This window comes from Gossypium arboreum, chromosome 11 (genome assembly GCF_025698485.1).
Source record: "Gossypium arboreum isolate Shixiya-1 chromosome 11, ASM2569848v2, whole genome shotgun sequence".
Classification (NCBI taxonomy): domain Eukaryota; kingdom Viridiplantae; phylum Streptophyta; class Magnoliopsida; order Malvales; family Malvaceae; genus Gossypium; species Gossypium arboreum.
In genome coordinates this window covers 54,000,000-54,020,568 of record NC_069080.1, presented here as the reverse complement: position 1 = coordinate 54,020,568, position 20,569 = coordinate 54,000,000, and the positions used below count along the sequence as shown (strand labels likewise).

The window sequence follows — 20,569 nt, the reverse complement described above, 5'->3', positions numbered from 1 at the left end:
CCATATTATATACTATGAGAGTGTGATGACTTCTGACATTTGAAAATGTGTTTTCGTATAGTAAATGGATCTCGATAAAGCCGTAGCTGATGTTGTCGAGAGTATAGTGCCTGCTCCCGTGCAAGGGACAGCACCGATTGATTCTCAACTGACTTCGAGTAACTAAAAGGGAGAGGCTAAGTAAGCCTTTTATCAAATGATGGATGACTGGTTTACTTAGGATATCTGTACGAATCTGGCTGTACAACAACCTCTACCCCCGATTAATCCTTCTCTAATACTTGCTATGCCTCAAGTGAGTGATCCATTGAGATTACATAAGTCTCCTACTGATAAAATCAGAAAACATGAGGCTGAAGAATTCAAAGCTACTGATGATGATGATGCTGAGCAAGCTGAATTCTGGCTTGATAATACTATCCACATGTTTGGTGAGTTATCTTGTACTCCAGATGAGTGCTTAAAATGTGACATATCTTTGCTACGAAACATCGCACATCACTGTTGGAATACACTAGTATCAGTGGTTCCTAAAGAACAAGTGACCTGGGAAGAACTAAGGAAACCATCAATTTTCTTATTCAAGAGTTCTACCTGATTAGAGAGCATGGTGACCATATCGGCATTATAAATGCCGGTTGTTTTCGTTGGCTTTTTCCTCATGACTTGCCACTGATAGTTATTCAGTGACATCTCCTCTATAAATTCATAGGCATCTTCAGGTGTCTTATTATTGATGGTTCCGCCAGCAGCTGCGTCAACCATTTGTCGAGTCGAAGGATTCAGGCCATTATGAAAGGTTTGAACCTATAGCCAAAGCGGTAACCCATGGTGAAGGCATCTTCTCAAGAGATCTTTGTATCTCTCCCATGCAACGTAGAGTGTTTTTAAATCCATCTGCACAAAGGAAGGGATATCTTTACTTAATTTAGCCATTTTAGCAGGTGAAAAATATTTTAGTAAAAACTTTTCGATCATTTGTTCCCAAATAATGAATGACCCCCGTGGCAACGAGTTCAACCACTATTTAGCTTTTTTTTTTAATGAAAAAGGGAATAACTGAAGATGAACGGCATCATCAGAAACGCCATTAATTTTAAATGTATCACATAGTTCCAAAAAGTTTTCCAAGTGAGCGTTGGTATCCTCGTCCTCTGTGTATCTTAGACTTCGCCTTATTTTTCTCTGGTTTTTGTGAACTATGCGGTCGATCTCACAGTCAAAAAGTAGTGGTCCTGACGGGTTTCTTTTGGTCATAAACTAGAAAAACCTGTCAGAAGGAAAGAGATGAAGAATTAGAGAAGAAAATAAAAAATTAAATGGCTAAAGTAATAAAAATCGAGTTTTCCTAATAACCTAGTCCCCGGCAACGGTGCCAAAAACTTGATGCGTGATATTCGTAACAGGTTTTAAAGATTTATAAATGAAACTTTCTTGAGACTAACTTATTATCACAATTAAGGCAAGTGTACCTATCGAATAGTAGTATAGTTCAGTAAGACCGGATTGTCGAACCCAAAGGAACTACGAGTACTAGTATTTACTTCCTTTTTATTATCTAGCCTAAAATTTAAGAGGTTTGGTTGTCTAAACTAATTACTAACTAAGAATGCACAGAAAGAGAAAGCTTGGGAAAATACTTTTGGGGAAAATTCGATTGATTGAGATAATACCTAAGGACAAATCCACTTAGACTTCACTTGTTATTTGACTCTGAATCAGACAATTTATTCATTTAACTTGATCCGTAGAAATCCCTAAGTTATATTATTATCTCTCTCGAGACTAATAACGTCAACCTTAGGTTGAATAATTGAAATCTCTTTCTAATTAACACTCTAGAATTGCATTAACTCGATCTATAGATTCCTTTATTAGGTTTCACCCTAATTTGGAAAAATCTTGTCACCCTATCTCTAGGCGCGTAATCAACTCCGCTTAATTATGACAAATATATTTTTAGACAGGGTCTATTCCTCCTCTAAATAAAAGCTTAACTTGAATCAATATCCTGGAATATCAAAACAAGAATTAAGAACACATAATTAAGAACAAGTCAAATATTTATCATACAATTCAGATAATACTAACAAGATCTATCTTAGGTTTCATTCCCCTTAGGTATTTAGGGGTTTTGTTCATACTTATGAAAGAAACCATCTCAAAAGCATAAAGATAACAAAACATAAGAAAACCCAAAACTCCTGAAGGAACTTGAAGGGAGATCTCTAGTCTTGATGATGAATCCGGCTCTTAAGATGGATCAATCGGCTTTCCTTGAGTAATTCCTTGCTTCCTACTCTCCGTCCCCCTCCTAAGTGCCTCATCAAGTGTTTAAATAGGCTTTGGAATGCCTAAGAGCCCTCAAAATTGGCCTTTTCTGAATTGGACTAAACTTGGGTTCGGTAGGGACATGCCCGTGTAATACGCCCGTGTGCGATTACTGAAGGCCGTGGTCAAGGTTGTTAAATGGGCATGGGCGTGTGATCCACCCGTGTAAGTCGTGCTTCGATCCTGCCAAATTGACACGCTCGTGTGAGGAAGTCCAGGCCATGTTGTTTTCCTATGTGGGTCTATTTTCTCCGTTTTCAGCCCATTTCTCACTCTTTTTACTCTCCTATGCTCTCCTAAGTATAAAACATGAAATTAAAGGATTAGGAGCATCGAATTCACCAAATCTAAGGAGAAACCATCCATAAATGCGTTAGGCATGGAGTAAAAATATGTATAAATTATAGTTTATCAATGTGCCCCATGAAATATTCGATCGTTCAAATGTTGATAACGAGTTATGTGATGGTATGTCATATTCTAATGCTTAATATCATGTGAATTTAAGATGCCTCATTACTATCATGAGTAAGTGATTGGTACTATTATCATTGGGAATGATATTATGAGCAAGCTCGGTAGTGAGATGATAGCAAGGACAATCCCGGTTGAACCTTAAGAATAGTTAGGATTCGAATATCATGACACCATGGTTAATGTGAGGTAGTGTAAGACCATGTCTGGTACATGGCTTCGGCGTTGATATGTGTGCCAGTGTAAGACCATGTCTAGGACATGGCATCGATGATGATATGTATGCTAGTGTAAGACCATGTCTGGGACATGGCATCAGCACTAATATGAGACTTTGTTTAAGACCATAACTGGGATATGGCAACGATATGTGGATCTATGTAAGACCATGTCTGGGACATGGCTTTGGCATTCCATTTGGTGCATGATGATTCCGAATGTCCTCTAGTATTCCAAATGGTTCAACGGGTAGTTCAGTGGATAAGTCGATGTGGATCCAATGAGAATGACAAAGGTGAGAAAATAAGTGTGCTTATAATAAGACGGTACAAGGTACGTACCCAAAACTTAAGAGCATTTGGGTCGGTTTGTGAGATGCAATAGAATTGTAATAAGAATGCAAATGAATGATTGATGCTTATAAGAAGGCCTTATATGACGATCTTGCAACTTTAAATTTCTATTCATGATAAATAGATGAGTGACAAATTTGATTTATGATTATGGGAAGACCTTGTGAGCCAAATTGACTTGAAACTCAATATGTTAATCTTTAAGAGTTTTCTCCATTATATGATGTTAGTTTATATGATTTAAAAATCATGAATACACACTATTGATTTGCACCTTCAGCATGTATACTGAAATGTTTAGCCAAGAGTTGAGATGTGTTAATATGCAAAGAATAAGAATGATTGACTAATGTCATGGCATAGTAATGTATGAATATAGTTTGAAAGGGATGAGCATTAAAGTCGATGAATTTGTAATTGTGAGATTGTATAAATGAAATTGGTAAATGCTTGTTATTTTTATACGAGCTTACTAAGCGTAAAGCTTACTCCCTCATTTCCATTTCTTTTAGTATTTTTAGGTCAGCTCGGGGTTGGAGATCATTGGAGGTAGCATCACACTATCAAGCTATCAATAGTGGGTATTGATATATTTTAAGGATTTCCGAGTGAGTGGCATGTATAGGGAATTAGTTATTATAATATGTGTTCTTATGATTTGGTCAATTTTATTAGCTCATATTAATTTATATATGTATGGCCATGTGATGTGGCTCATAATGATTATGGTTTGTAAGTCTGTCTATCCATGCTATGTGATACTATTTTTGGGATGTGATGTGTTTGTGCTTGTTACCATGAATGATTAGTGCTAAGACACGTGTGCATGATGAATGCTCTATGACCAATAGAAATGGTCATAGCCAAGGGGTAATTGTGAGTTATGGTGATAAGATAATAAGATGCCTTGAACAAGAATGCTTGATGAATAAGTTGAGATTAATTAATAAGTTGATAAACATAGTCTAAAGGTAAAAGTAGTCATCAAAATGACAAGGTTAACTGAATATGAATTGGTGTGTTTAGATGTGACATACAATGAGCATATGGAACACATGGGTAATGGCATGTAAATGTATAATTATGCTTTAATTGATAATGTTTATTCATTATATTGATGCTATGTTGTGTATGTTGAATGTGTATAAGAATGGCTCGGATCAAGAGTAACAAAAAGGCTTGGAAAATACCTAAGTGCTGGCCACACCGGCAGAGACACGGCAGTGTTTCTCAGCCATATGGAGGACACGGCCGTGTGTCTTATGGGCATGTATCCAGGGCGTGTGAAATCTGCCTTAAATTCGTGAGAATTTAATTTATCACACAGCCTAGCACACGGGTGTGTGGTTTGGCCGTGTGGTTTAATTGTTTTGCTGACGTCATAGTCAGAGAGTTACATGCACACGAAGACACGAGCGTGTCAAGGGCACATGGGCGTGTCCCTGTGTCCACACGGACGTGTGACCCTATTGCATAGAAAAATTTTCTAAGGTTTCCTAAAACTTTGCAAAGTTCCTGATTTAGTCCCAAACCTTTTTTTTCTATGTTTTGGGCCTCAAAGGCCCTTGTAAGGGACATTACGCATTTGTTTGAATGATATTGATATGAATGAAATTTTGTAGTCCCGATTTTACATGTTGAGTATGATTAAGTCCGGTAATGCCTCGTACCTTATTCTGGCGTCAGGCAGGGTAAGAACTGTTACATTTAGTGGTATCAGAGCTAAGGTTTAGTCGGTTTTTAGACTAACCTATCATGCATAAGAGTTTAGCTATACATGCCACAAATTTGTGATAGTACGATGTCTCCCAACGTGAATGAGAATTTTCTTGTTTAGAAAGAGGTACTCTCCAACCGAGCTACACCTGACCATGTTGAAAATGGTACTAAAGTATTTGAGTAAAGTACAATTATGATGAGCCTAAACTTGGAAAAGTATGAAAAAAAGTTCATGTTGCGATGAGTATCCTTGTTTGTATGATGTTCATATGATGTTATATACTTGACTTATTTGATTAAGTGAATGCGATAAGTAGGAATTCATAAAGACATGAATAAAGATTAATAATATCATGTTACAGATGAAAATGCCATTGTTCAAAGTGGACATTGAATAATGATAGATTTCAATGATATCTATAAATGAGATAGAGGAATAAATCGTGATAAACTTATCTATGTTTAATTGATAGCTCTATGATGTTTATGATTAATTTACTCGAGTAAATGCACATATTCGGGTAACTCACCAAGGATGCAGATAGAACAAATGTCCATGTATACTTTGTAACACCCCATACCCGATACCGTTGTCGGAGTCGAACACGAGGTGTTAACGGACTTAATTCATTAATTAAACAGCTCATACAATTCATTTTAAAATTTCTAGACAAGCTGGCTAACTGCATCACAGTCGCTTTAAAATCATATCTCGAGTTACGAAACTCAAATCCAATTCCGTAAATTTTTCCTGAAACTAGACCCATATATATATCTACTAATTTTTTCTAGAATTTTGGTTGGGCCAATTAGTACAGTTTATTAGTTAAAGTCTCCCCTGTTTCAGGGTTCAACTACTCTGACCTCTGTGTATTACGAATCAGATATCTCCCTATACAGACCTTCAATGACTATGCCGTTTGTCTCTAATAAAACTAGACTCAATAAGGAATCTGTACATATAAAGCGTGACTTCTAATTATCTTTGTAAAATTTATGGTGAATTTCCAAAGTCAAAACAGGGGATCCAGAAATCGCTCTGGCCCTATTTTACAAAAATTTAAACATCTCATAAAATATAGCTCATATACCTGTTTCGCTTATTCCATATGAAAATAGACTCATCAAGCTTCGATTCCATAACTTATTCATTATTTAATTCTATTTCTACAATTTTTAGTGATTTTTCAAACTCACGTCACTGCTGTTGTCTGAATCTATTTTATGGTAAATTTTACCTATTTCATGGTTTCCATGGATTAGCTAGCAATTTGACATACATAATACCAAATATGATCATGATTAGCCATTCCAATGGCTAATCATTATAAGCATTCTATTTCCATACCACTCAATAACCATATCGTAAGACCATATATACAAAATGATTATAATGCTATACATGCCATACTCAAAATATACAAGCCATTATGCCAAGATGGTATAGGATAGTGTGGCGTGCCTCCGACCGTTTCCGATTTCGAGCTGGCTTGTCAACACTACAAGGAATGAAAAGGAGGAGTAAGCATAAATGCTTAGTAAGCTCACATGCAAATAGCAAGTAACATAACCATATAAGCAAACATAAAACATCATTTGCATAATCATCACCAAGACATTCATATCACCTTTTCATTTATCATCTTACCATATTGTTGTTATATCGAGTTTTCAACCCGAGGGTTAAGTACATACCTGTTCAAAGTATCCATTTCACAACACTTACCAATACGTCCCTTTCATCTTGAGTATTCCTCCATTTGAGTAGAACTTTACCCGTTGAACACATCGGGATATAATTGGATACATGGAAAGTTTGCACATAAGTGCCACATATGTAGCCAAGCTACCATGTAACCCGCCCATAAGTGAACTCGGACTCAACTCAACGAGCTCGGCGTTCGCATCCATAAGTGAACTCGGACTCAACTCAACGAGTTCGGATGCCTAGTTACATCTCACGAACTCGGACTCAACTCAACGAGTTCGGACGCTCGCATCCATAAGTGAACTCGGATTCAACTCAACGAGTTCGGATGCTCAACCATCCTAGTGACATGTCACTTGTATCCTAATCTATTCCTAAGGTTCAAGCGGGCTTTTTTCCTCGATCTCACATCTTTGCCGTCTTCCACGGAATATCGAAATCGATACTTCGGTGATAGTTCATACTCATCAAGTAATTCACATAATTACATATTATCAAACAATTATCACAAGTATAATATTTCATAATAATTATCATATCATTTAAAAAACATTAAAACATTTAAAATAATAACTATGTTACCAACATTTACATATGAACTTACCTCGTATGCGAAAATGGCTATTTTTACCATTTCGTCCACAACTTGGTATTTTCCCCATTTTAGCCCGAATTTCAGTTTTCCTTGCTCTATCATTTAAAATATAGTCTAATTAGGACTCACATTATTCAAATTGACCCAAAATCATATTTTGGAAAAATTACAATTTGCCCTAAACTTTTGCATATTTACACTTTTGCCCCAAAGCTCGTAAATTAAAATTCAGCCTATTTTCTTATGTTTTATGACATGCTGATCATTTTTCCCTTCTATGGCAACATCAAATTCTCAATCTAACATGTACTTATGACTATTAGGTATTTTTACCGATTAAGCCCTTTTGCTCGTTTTCACTTAAAACCGAGTAGCACAAGTTGTCTAACATAATTTAAAACCTCATATTCTATCATAAAACACCAAAATACACAAATTTCACCTATGGGTATTTTTCCAAATATAAACCCTAGGTTAAATTATTGCTAGCATAAGCTAAATCGAAGCTAGGGACTCCAAAAGCGTAAAAATCATTAAAAACGAGGCTAGAACGGACTTACAATCGAGCTTGGAAGCTTGAAAACCCTAGCCATGGTTTCTCCTTGCTATATTCGGCCATGGGGTTGAAGATGAGCAAAATTGGCTTTTAATTTTGTATTTTAATTCATTTTACCCTAAATGACCAAAATGCCCTTACTACTAAACTTTCCAAAATTCCATCCATGTCCAATTTTGTCCATAGACTTAGAAATTGGTAAAATTACTCTTTAAGGACCTCTAATTAATAATCTAATTCAATTTTATGCAAAATACTTCTAGAACACAAGTTTTGCAATTTATTCAATTTAGTCCCAAATTTCAAATTAAGCACTTTATGCATAAAATTTCTTCACGAAATTTTCACACAATCATGCAATCATATCATAGACCTTAAAATAATCATAAAATAATTATTTATATCTCAGATTTTGTGGTCACGAAACCACTATTCGACTAGGCCCAAAATCGGGATATTACAACTCTCCCCTTCGAGGATTTTCGTCCCTAGAAAATCTTACCAGAAAAGTGGTCTTCACTTTTAATCTCATATTTGGTGCCGAAGAACTTGCACTTAGACTGTACCTCCAATACATCTCTTCAATTTCTCATATGATCTAAAAGCTTACAGTCTCAACTCTCAACTGTTCTTAAATTTTCAACCCTTCTCAATTTCCCATGATATCATGACATAAAACCTGGATCTCAACTTGATTTAATGGAGACCGGAATTCCAAGAAATCCGACAATCAAAGAGACCTGAAATTCCATGAATCTGATGAGTAGGAATTCATTCAATACAGATGTGATTTATAGATCTCGCCAAACATTTAACAATAGGATACATCACATTTTCCTCTTTCCGTCATAGAAATAATTCTGATATGGCCTCAAGAATAATCCTTTTCATTTCCATCCCAATATCAACATTGACAAGGATAATTTTGATAGATCCCAATGCTCGGCTTTAACCCCTTTAACAACTCCGATTTTATGTAACATCGGATGCTCTAAACTATCACATTACCTCACTGTCTTGAAACACATCACAATTCATACAACAATACATTACTGAAAGTCAAGAAGTCTTTGCTCAATGTAGACTAGTCTAGTTCGACGCCTTGGTTACCAATATTCTCATCTATCCGAACTCTGTCAACATGTAATAAACTTTTCAGCTTTCACAAGATGGAAACCTTATCATTCGTAGTGACTTAAACTAATATTCAACTCTTTCTAATAAATATACACTTCTCGTTCAAACTATTTACTCTTTTATCGTACAAAATGAAATTCTATTATCGGACTTGGGAAAATAATCCGACATAATTGTCACATGAAATCTTTCAAATAAATAATTTACCATACCGACTAAAACTCGCGCTTTTATCACCTATGCCTTCTTCGATGTCAAATCCTTACGAAATTAGAAAAATCCCAATACTAAAATTACCACATTACCAAGATCAAATTAGAAGTATAGTCATATTTGACATGATTATCACAAGCGAAGAACGTACTTGAACATGAGTCATAATTGACAAATTATGGAACAAAGATAACAAGAAAACCGAATAAAGAAATCCAAGATAGAGAAACCCGGAAGAAAGAAATCCGAATAAAGAGATCCGGGATAAAGAAACCCAAGATACGATACTATGGAGAATCGAAAACCAAATTCATAGAGAAAATCTGAGAATACCACGATAATTCTTCAAAGAAAGAAAGTCCAAAAGAAAACATCATTTAATCCCACTGAAATCAAATATAACAAGATCAATATATCTTCCCATACATATATATCGGATGAAGCATCAAGTAGAAAAGCAGAATCATAATATCATATGAATTCTCTCATCAATTCTTATCGATGAAATGAAATAGAATACCCGATGAAATAGAGCAATATAAATTATAAACCAATCGGACTACCAATGCTTTCATCCAACACGAATTAGAAGACATTCCCATATAACAAGAATTTCTTCAGAAGATCAATAGCCATAGAAATATTTACGAGAACGGGTGAACACATAGAACATCTCAAAAGAGACGCTAAAATCTGTCGGTTCTTAACTGTCACACTCGGATAATTCACATTTGAAATATCATTTCCCCAACTAGTTCTGCCGTCACAAATTTCATATTAAATCATTCACTAAAGAATGTCAGTTCGAATAAATTTCGATTTACCAAAGAGAATTCCTTCTCTAAGCTGGGACGATGCATAATTCCAATAATCTTTATATCAATCAGATACTTTCTGGCTCTGACTTTACTTATCAGCTCATTTTCAATCTCGGATCATACTTATAATTATTCTATCATTGAACTCTTTGGGTTCTCAACTGAAAACTTATTCAATACAAATCTCATGAAATTCCATTATAAGTACCACTTTGGTAAGGGGGAGGGGTTGTAGGACCTCTGACTCGACTTTCTTATACATACACATATGACACAACTTCCATCATCATAGTAACATCATCAAAATCATGTCATTCATTCATGTTGGCTTACACCAATTTTCCTATTGTCCCATTTAGACAATATACTTATGCATACATTCTATGTTTTCTAGACAGCTTTACTTATCCATTCAATTAATTAAATTAATTCATGCTCATGACATTATATAAGGCCAAACAAACATAGATATTTGCATCACAATCACAACTTTCATTTCGTGCATCATCATGTACATATCATTACAATCATACAATTCAGTCCAACAATTTAACATAGATAAGTTCATTTCATTATAATCCTTTATCTCATAAAAATTTGTATATCATTAACATTCATCAACATTCGACATCCAATCAAGACAAGGACATTTTCATTCGTATCATAATATTATGACCTTTATTCATACCTCTACTACTTTCTATTTATTCCGTTCATCTTATCAAGTAAGCCACATACACTACATCATATGAGCATTAAGCAAATATGAATATTTATCACAACATGAACTTTCATCTCACATATTATCACATATGTATCATAAACCTTTATTCATACTTTTCTGAACCGAGACTTATCATAATCATAATTTTACTCAAATACCTTTACTTAACATTGAACATGGTCAGCTATTTCGGTTGGAGAGTACCTGTCTAAATAAGACGGTACTTATGGCGTCGGAAGACATCACACTATCACAGATCAGTGGCATGTATAGCTAAACTTTTACACATGCTAGGTTAGTCCGAGAACCGACTAAACTTGCTCTGATACCACTAAATGTAACACCCCATGCCCGATACCGTTGCCAGAGTCGAACACGAGGTGTTAACGGACTTAATTCATTAATTAAACAGCTCATACAATTCATTTTAAAATTTCTAGACAAGCTGGCTAACTGCATCACAGTCGCTTTAAAAATCATATCTCAAGTTACGAAACTCGAAATCCAATTCCGTAAATTTTTCCTGAAACTAGACCCATATATATATCTACTAATTTTTTTCTAGAATTTTTGGTTGGGCCAATTAGTACAGTTTATTAGTTAAAGTCTCCCCTGTTTCAGGGTTCAACTACTCTGACCTCTGTGTATTACGAATCAGATATCTCCCTATACAGACCTTCAATGACTATGCCGTTTGTCTCTAATAAAACTAGACTCAATAAGGAATCTGTACATCTAAAGCGTGACTTCTAATTATCTTTGTAAAATTTATGGTGAATTTCCAAAGTCAAAACAGGGGATCCAGAAATCGCTCTGGCCCTATTTCACAAAAATTTAAACATCTCATAAAATATAGCTCATATACCTGTTTCGCTTATTCCATATGAAAATAGACTCATCAAGCTTCGATTCCATAACTTATTCATTATTTAATTCTATTTCTACTATTTTAGTGATTTTTCAAACTCACGTCACTGCTGTTGTCTGAATCTATTTTATGGTAAATTTTACCTATTTCATGGTTTCCATGGATTAGCTAGCAATTTGACATACATAATACCAAATATGATCATGATTAGCCATTCCAATGGCTAATCATTACCAAGCATTTCTATTTCCATACCACTCAATAACCATATCATAAGACCATATATACAAAATGATTATAATGCTATACATGCCATACTCAAAATATACAAGCCATTATGCCAAGATGGTATAGGATAGTGTGGCGTGCCTCCGACCGTTTCCGATTTCGAGCTGGCTTGTCAACACTACAAGGCATGAAAAGGAGGAGTAAGCATAAATGCTTAGTAAGCTCACATGCAAATAGCAAGTAACATAACCATATAAGCAAACATAAAACATCATTTGCATAATCAACACCAAGACATTCATATCACCTTTTCATTTATCATCTTACCATATTGTTGTTATATCGAGTTTTCAACCCGAGGGTTAAGTACATACCTGTTCAAAGTATCCATTTCACAACACTTACCAATACGTCCCTTTCATCTTAATTATTCTTCCATTTGAGTAGAACTTTACCCGTTGAACACATCGGGATATAATTCGGATACATGGAAAGTTTGCACATAAGTGCCACATATGTAGCCAAGCTACCATGTAACCCGCCCATAAGTGAACTCGGACTCAACTCAACGAGCTCAGGCGTTCGCATCCATAAGTGAACTCGGACTCAACTCAACGAGTTCGGATGCCTAGTTACATCTCACGAACTCGGACTCAACTCAACGAGTTCGGACGCTCGCATCCATAAGTGAACTCGGACTCAACTCAACGAGTTCGGATGCTCAACCATCCTAGTGACATGTCACTTGTATCCTAATCTATTCCTAAGGTTCAAACGGGCTTTTTTCCTCGATCTCACATCTTTGCCGTCTTCCACGGAATATCGAAATCGATACTTGGTGATAGTTCATACTCATCAAGTAATTCACATAATTACATATTATCAAACAATTATCACAAGTATAATATTTCACAATAATTATCATATCATTTAAAAAACATTAAAACATTTAAAATAATAACTATGTTACCAACATTTACATATGAACTTACCTCGTATGCGAAAATGGCTATTTTACCATTTCGTCCACAACTTGGTATTTTCCCCATTTTAGCCCAATTTCAGTTTTCCTTGCTCTATCATTTAAAATATAGTCTAATTAGGACTCACATTATTCAAATTGACCCAAAATCATATTTTGGAAAATTACAATTTTGCCCCTAAACTTTTGCATATTTACACTTTTGCCCCAAAGCTCGTAAATTAAAATTCAGCCTATTTTCTTATGTTTTATGACATGCTGATCATTTTCCCTTCTATGGCAACATCAAATTCTCAATCTAACATGTACTTATGACTATTAGGTATTTTTACCGATTAAGCCCTTTGCTCGTTTTCACTTAAAACCGAGTAGCACAAGTTGTCTAACATAATTTAAAACCTCATATTCTATCATAAAACACCAAAATACACAAATTTCACCTATGGGTATTTTTCCAAATATAAACCCTAGGTTAAATTATTGCTAGCATAAGCTAAATCGAGCTCTAGGGACTCCAAAAGCGTAAAAATCATTAAAAGCGAGGCTAGAACGGACTTACAATCGAGCTTGGAAGCTTGAAAACCCTAGCCATGGTTTCTCCTTGCTATATTCGGCCATGGGGTTGAAGATGAGCAAAATTGGCTTTAATTTTGTATTTTAATTCATTTTACCCTAAATGACCAAAATGCCCTTACTACTAAACTTTCCAAAATTCCATCCATGTCCAATTTTTGTCCATAGACTTAGAAATTGGTAAAATTACTCTTTAAGGACCTCTAATTAATAATCTAATTCAATTTTATGCAAAATACTTCTAGAACACAAGTTTTGCAATTTATTCAATTTAGTCCCAAATTTCAAATTAAGCACTTTATGCATAAAATTTCTTCACGAAATTTTCACACAATCATGCAATCATATCATAGACCTTAAAATAATCATAAAATAATTATTTATATCTCAGATTTTGTGGTCACGAAACCACTATTCGACTAGGCCCAAAATCGGATATTACAACTCTCCCCCTTGAGGATTTTCGTCCCAGAAAATCTTACCGTAAAAGTGGTCTTCACTTTTAATCTCATATTTGGTGCCGAAGAACTTGCACTTAGACTGTACCTCCAATACATCTCTTCAATTTCTCATATGATCTAAAAGCTACAGTCTCAACTCTCAACTGTTCTTAAATTTTCAACCCTTCTCAATTTCCCATGATATCATGACATAAAACACGGATCTCAACTTGATTTAATGGAGACCGAATTCCAAGAAATCCGACAATCAAAGAGACTGAAATTCCATGAATCGATGAGTAGGAATTCATTCAATACAGATGTGATTTATAGATCTCGCCAAACATTTAACAATAGGATACATCACATTTTCCTCTTTCCGTCATAGAAATAATTCGATATGGCCTCAAGAATAATCCTTTTCATTTCCATCCCAATATCAACATTGACAAGGATAATTTTGATAGATCCCAATGCTCGGCTTTAACCCTTTAACAACTCCGATTTTATGTAACATCGGATGCTCTAAACTATCACATTACCTCCTTGTCTTGAAACACATCACAATTCATACAACAATACATTCTTGAAAGTCAAGAAGTCTTTGCTCAATGTAGACTAGTCTAGTTCGGGCGCTTGGTTACCAATATTCTCATCTATCCGAACTCTGTCAACATGTAATAAACTTTTCAGCTTTCACAAGATGGAAACCTTATCATTCGTAGTGACTTAAACTAATATTCAACTCTTTCTAATAAATATACACTTCTCGTTCAAACTATTTACTCTTTTATACGTACAAAATGAAATTCTATTATCGGACTTGGGAAAATAATCACGACATAATTGTCACATGAAATCTTTCAAATAAATAATTTACCATACCGACTAAAACTCGCGCTTTTATCACCTATGCCTTCTTGATGTCAAATCCTTACAGAAATTAGAAAAATCCCAATACTAAAATTACCACATTACCAAGATCAAATTAGAAGTATAGTCATATTTGACATGATTATCACGAGCAGAAGAACGTACTTCGAACATGAGTCATAATTGACAAATTATGGAACAAAGATAACAAGAAAACCGAATAAAGAAATCCAAGATAGAGAAACCGGAAGAAAGAAATCCGAATAAAGAGATCCGGGATAAAGAAACCCAAGATACGATACTATGCGGAGAATCGAAAACCAAATTCATAGAGAAAATACAGAATACCACGATAATTCTTCAAAGAAAGAAAGTCCAAAAGAAAACATCATTTAATCCCATGAAATCAAATATAACAAGATCAATATATCTTCCCATACATATATATCGGATGAAGCATCAAGTAGAAAAGCAGAATCATAATATCATATGAATTCTCTCATCAATTCTTATCGATGAAATGAAATAGAATACCCGATGAAATAGAGCAATATAAATTATAAACCAGTCAGACTACCAATGCTTTCATCCAACACCAGAATTAGAAGACATTCCCATATAACAAGAATTTCTTCAGAAGATCAATAGCCATAGAAATATTTCTGAGAACGGGTGAACACATAGAACATCTCAAAAGAGACTGCTAAATCTGTCCGGTCATAACTGTCACACTCAGATAATTCACATTTGAAATATCATTTCCCCAACTAGTTCTGCCGTCACAAATTTCATATTAAATCATTCACTAAAGAATGTCAGTTCTGAATAAATTTCGATTTACCAAAGAGAATTCCTTCTCTAACTGGGACAGTGCATAATTCCAATAATCTTTATATCAATCAGATACTTTCTGGCTCTGACTTTACTTATCAGCTCATTTTCAATCTCGGATCATACTTATAATTATTCTATCATTGAACTCTTTGGGTTCTCAACTGAAAACTTATTCAATACAAATCTCATGAAATTCCATTATAAGTACCACTTTGGTAAGGGGGAGGGGTTGTAGGACCTCTGACTCGACTTTCTTATACATACACATATGACACAACTTCCATCATCATAGTAACATCATCAAAATCATGTCATTCATTCATGTTGGCTTACACCAATTTTCCTATTGTCCCATTTAGACAATATACTTATGCATACATTCTATGTTTTCTAGACAGCTTTACTTATCCATTCAATTAATTAAATTAATTCATGCTCATGACATTATATAAGGCCAAACAAACATAGATATTTGCATCACAATCACAACTTTCATTTCGTGCATCATCATGTACATATCATTACAATCATACAATTCGGTCCAACAATTTAACATAGATAAGTTCATTTCATTATAATCCTTTATCTCATAAAAATTTGTATATCATTAACATTCATCAACATTCGACATCCAATCAAGACAAGGACATTTTCATTCGTATCATAATATTATGACCTTTATTCATACCTCTACTACTTTCTATTTATTCCGTTCATCTTATCAAGTAAGCCACATACACTACATCATATGAGCATTAAGCAAATATGAATATTTATCACAACATGAACTTTCATCTCACATATTATCACATATGTATCATAAACCTTTATTCATACTTTTCTGAACCGAGACTTATCATAATCATAATTTTACTCAAATACCTTTACTTAACATTGAACATGGTCAGCGTAGCTCGGTTGGAGAGTACCTGTCTAAATAAGGACGGTACTTATCTGGCGTCGGAAGACATCACACTATCACAGATCAGTGGCATGTATAGCTAAACTTTTACACATGATAGGTTAGTCCGAGAACCGACTAAACTTGCTCTGATACCACTAAATGTAACACCCCATGCCCGATACCGTTGCCAGAGTCGAACACGAGGTGTTAACGGACTTAATTCATTAATTAAACAGCTCATACAATTCATTTTAAAATTTCTAGACAAGCTGGCTAACTGCATCACAGTCGCTTTAAAAATCATATCTCAAGTTACGAAACTCAAATCCAATTCCGTAAATTTTTCCTGAAACTAGACCCATATATATATCTACTAATTTTTTCTAGAATTTTGGTTGGGCCAATTAGTACAGTTTATTAGTTAAAGTCTCCCTGTTTCAGGGTTCAACTACTCTGACCTCTGTGTATTACGAATCAGATATCTCCCTATACAGACCTTCAATGACTATGCCGTTTGTCTCTAATAAAACTAGACTCAATAAGGAATCTGTACATCTAAAGCGTGACTTCTAATTATCTTTGTAAAATTTATGGTGAATTTCCAAAGTCAAAACAGGGGATCCAGAAATCGCTCTGGCCCTATTTCACAAAAATTTAAACATCTCATAAAATATAGCTCATATACCTGTTTCGCTTATTCCATATGAAAATAGACTCATCAAGCTTCGATTCCATAACTTATTCATTATTTAATTCTATTTCTACTATTTTTAGTGATTTTTCAAACTCACGTCACTGCTGTTGTCTGAATCTATTTTATGGTAAATTTTACCTATTTCATGGTTTCCATGGATTAGCTAGCAATTTGACATACATAATACCAAATATGATCATGATTAGCCATTCCAATGGCTAATCATTACCAAGCATTCTATTTCCATACCACTCAATAACCATATCATAAGACCATATATACAAAATGATTATAATGCTATACATGCCATACTCAAAATATACAAGCCATTATGCCAAGATGGTATAGGATAGTGTGAGCGTGCCTCCGACCGTTTCCGATTTCCGAGCTGGCTTGTCAACACTACAAGGCATGAAAAGGAGGGAGTAAGCATAAATGCTTAGTAAGCTCACATGCAAATAGCAAGTAACATAACCATATAAGCAAACATAAAACATCATTTGCATAATCAACACCAAGACATTCATATCACCTTTTCATTTATCATCTTACCATATTGTTGTTATATCGAGTTTTCAACCCGAGGGTTAAGTACATACCTGTTCAAAGTATCCATTTCACAACACTTACCAATACGTCCCTTTCATCTTAATTATTCTTCCATTTGAGTAGAACTTTACCCGTTGAACACATCGGGATATAATTCGGATACATGGAAAGTTTGCACATAAGTGCCACATATGTAGCCAAGCTACCATGTAACCCGCCCATAAGTGAACTCGGACTCAACTCAACGAGCTCAGGCGTTCGCATCCATAAGTGAACTCGGACTCAACTCAACGAGTTCGGATGCCTAGTTACATCTCACGAACTCGGACTCAACTCAACGAGTTCGGACGCTCGCATCCATAAGTGAACTCGGACTCAACTCAACGAGTTCGGATGCTCAACCATCCTAGTGACATGTCACTTGTATCCTAATCTATTCCTAAGGTTCAAACGGGCTTTTTTCCTCGATCTCACATCTTTGCCGTCTTCCACGGAATATCGAAATCGATACTTGGTGATAGTTCATACTCATCAAGTAATTCACATAATTACATATTATCAAACAATTATCACAAGTATAATATTTCATAATAATTATCATATCATTTAAAAAACATTAAAACATTTAAAATAATAACTATGTTACCAACATTTACATATGAACTTACCTCGTATGCGAAAATGGCTATTTTACCATTTCGTCCACAACTTGGTATTTTCCCATTTTAGCCAATTTCAGTTTTCCTTGCTCTATCATTTAAAATATAGTCTAATTAGGACTCACATTATTCAAATTGACCCAAAATCATATTTTGGAAAAATTACAATTTTGCCCTAAACTTTTGCATATTTACACTTTTGCCCCAAAGCTCGTAAATTAAAATTCAGCCTATTTTCTTATGTTTTATGACATGCTGATCATTTTTCCCTTCTATGGCAACATCAAATTCTCAATCTAACATGTACTTATGACTATTAGGTATTTTTACCGATTAAGCCCTTTGCTCGTTTTCACTTAAAACCGAGTAGCACAAGTTGTCTAACATAATTTAAAACCTCATATTCTATCATAAAACACCAAAATACACAAATTTCACCTATGGGTATTTTTCCAAATATAAACCCTAGGTTAAATTATTGCTAGCATAAGCTAAATCGAGCTAAGGGACTCCAAAAACGTAAAAATCATTAAAAACGAGGCTAGAACGGACTTACAATCGAGCTTGGAAGCTTGAAAAACCCTAGCCATGGTTTCTCCTTGCTATATTCGGCCATGGGGTTGAAGATGAGCAAAATTGGCTTTTAATTTTGTATTTTAATTCATTTTACCCTAAATGACCAAAATGCCCTTACTACTAAACTTTCCAAAATTCCATCCATGTCCAATTTTTGTCCATAGACTTAGAAATTGGTAAAATTACTCTTTAAGGACCTCTAATTAATAATCTAATTCAATTTTATGCAAAATACTTCTAGAACACAAGTTTTGCAATTTATTCAATTTAGTCCCAAATTTCAAATTAAGCACTTTATGCATAAAATTTCTTCACGAAATTTTCACACAATCATGCAATCATATCATAGACCTTAAAATAATCATAAAATAATTATTTATATCTCGGATTTTGTGGTCACGAAACCACTATTCCGACTAGGCCCAAAATCGAGGATATTACATACTTGTTTGAATAATGATGATTGGGAAACTAGTATAGCTTGAGCAAATGTGTTAAATTGATTTAGGTTGATTCACGGGAATGTAATGATATGTACATAAGGATGTACAAGATGAAAGTTTAGATTGTCATATACTTATCCAAGTTTTTTGGCCTCATATGATGTTGTGTGCATGACTTGCATGATTGAATGAATAGGAAAGTAAAGTTATCCAAAATTCATAGAATGCATGCATAAGTGCACTAGTTTAAATGAGATAACTGGAAAGGTTTGTGTAAAACAAACATGAATGTTAGTTTGCCTGAAGTGAATGATATGATGGTGATAATATGACTACAATACTGAAAGTTGTATTATATGTATATATGTATGAGAGACGGATTAGGGACCTTACGACCCCACCCCCTTACCAGAGTGGTGTTTTGTAAAAAATTTTATGAAAATCTATAATGAATAATTTCACAAGTATGAGACTAAAGACCTCAATGGTAGAATGTTTATAGATGTGATCAAAGATTGAGAATAGAATGATAAGAAAGATAGAACTAGAAAGGTATTAGATTGATTTAAAAACTATTCGGTTTATGTAATATCCCAATGAGAAAAACAATCAACTTGGTAAATTGACTAGTTCAGACATGATGTTGAAAGAATGTGGTAATCACGATGAACAGATTACGACTGTCTCTCTTGAGGTACCCTAAAGATTCATTTGTTCTCAGAAGTGTTATTGTGACTGTCTATCTTCTGATAAATTTTTATCATACAAGGATGTTTTCTAATCTTGTTGTTAGACGAAAGTATTGATAACCCGATTGGTTTATAATCGATATTGTTCTATTTCTCTATGATATTCTGTTATATTCCGTTTGTTGGGATTTTATGAGAAAATGCACCTTATGCTCGATTCTATTTCTTCAAATTGATGCTCGTCCAATGTATATAATGGGAGTATATTGTCCTTGTTGCATCTATTTCTAGTTGGTCGCATGATGTTTTCTAGACTTCTTTTCTTTGAGGTCGTCTATCTTTTCTTTTGAACTTTGTTCTCGGTTTTCCAGTGATATTGTATCTTGGATTTCTCTATTCGGATTTCCTTT

The 20,569-nt window shown here is 34.5% G+C and overlaps 1 non-coding gene across 1 annotated transcript; it reads left to right on the top strand.

The window, feature by feature from the left end:
• The first annotated feature begins 823 nt into the window (after window positions 1–823).
• Window positions 824–930, top strand: LOC128284517 (small nucleolar RNA R71). The gene has a single exon (XR_008274942.1). It is a non-coding gene; the product is annotated as a small nucleolar RNA R71 (small nucleolar RNA).
• The last annotated feature ends 19,639 nt before the right edge of the window (window positions 931–20,569 follow it).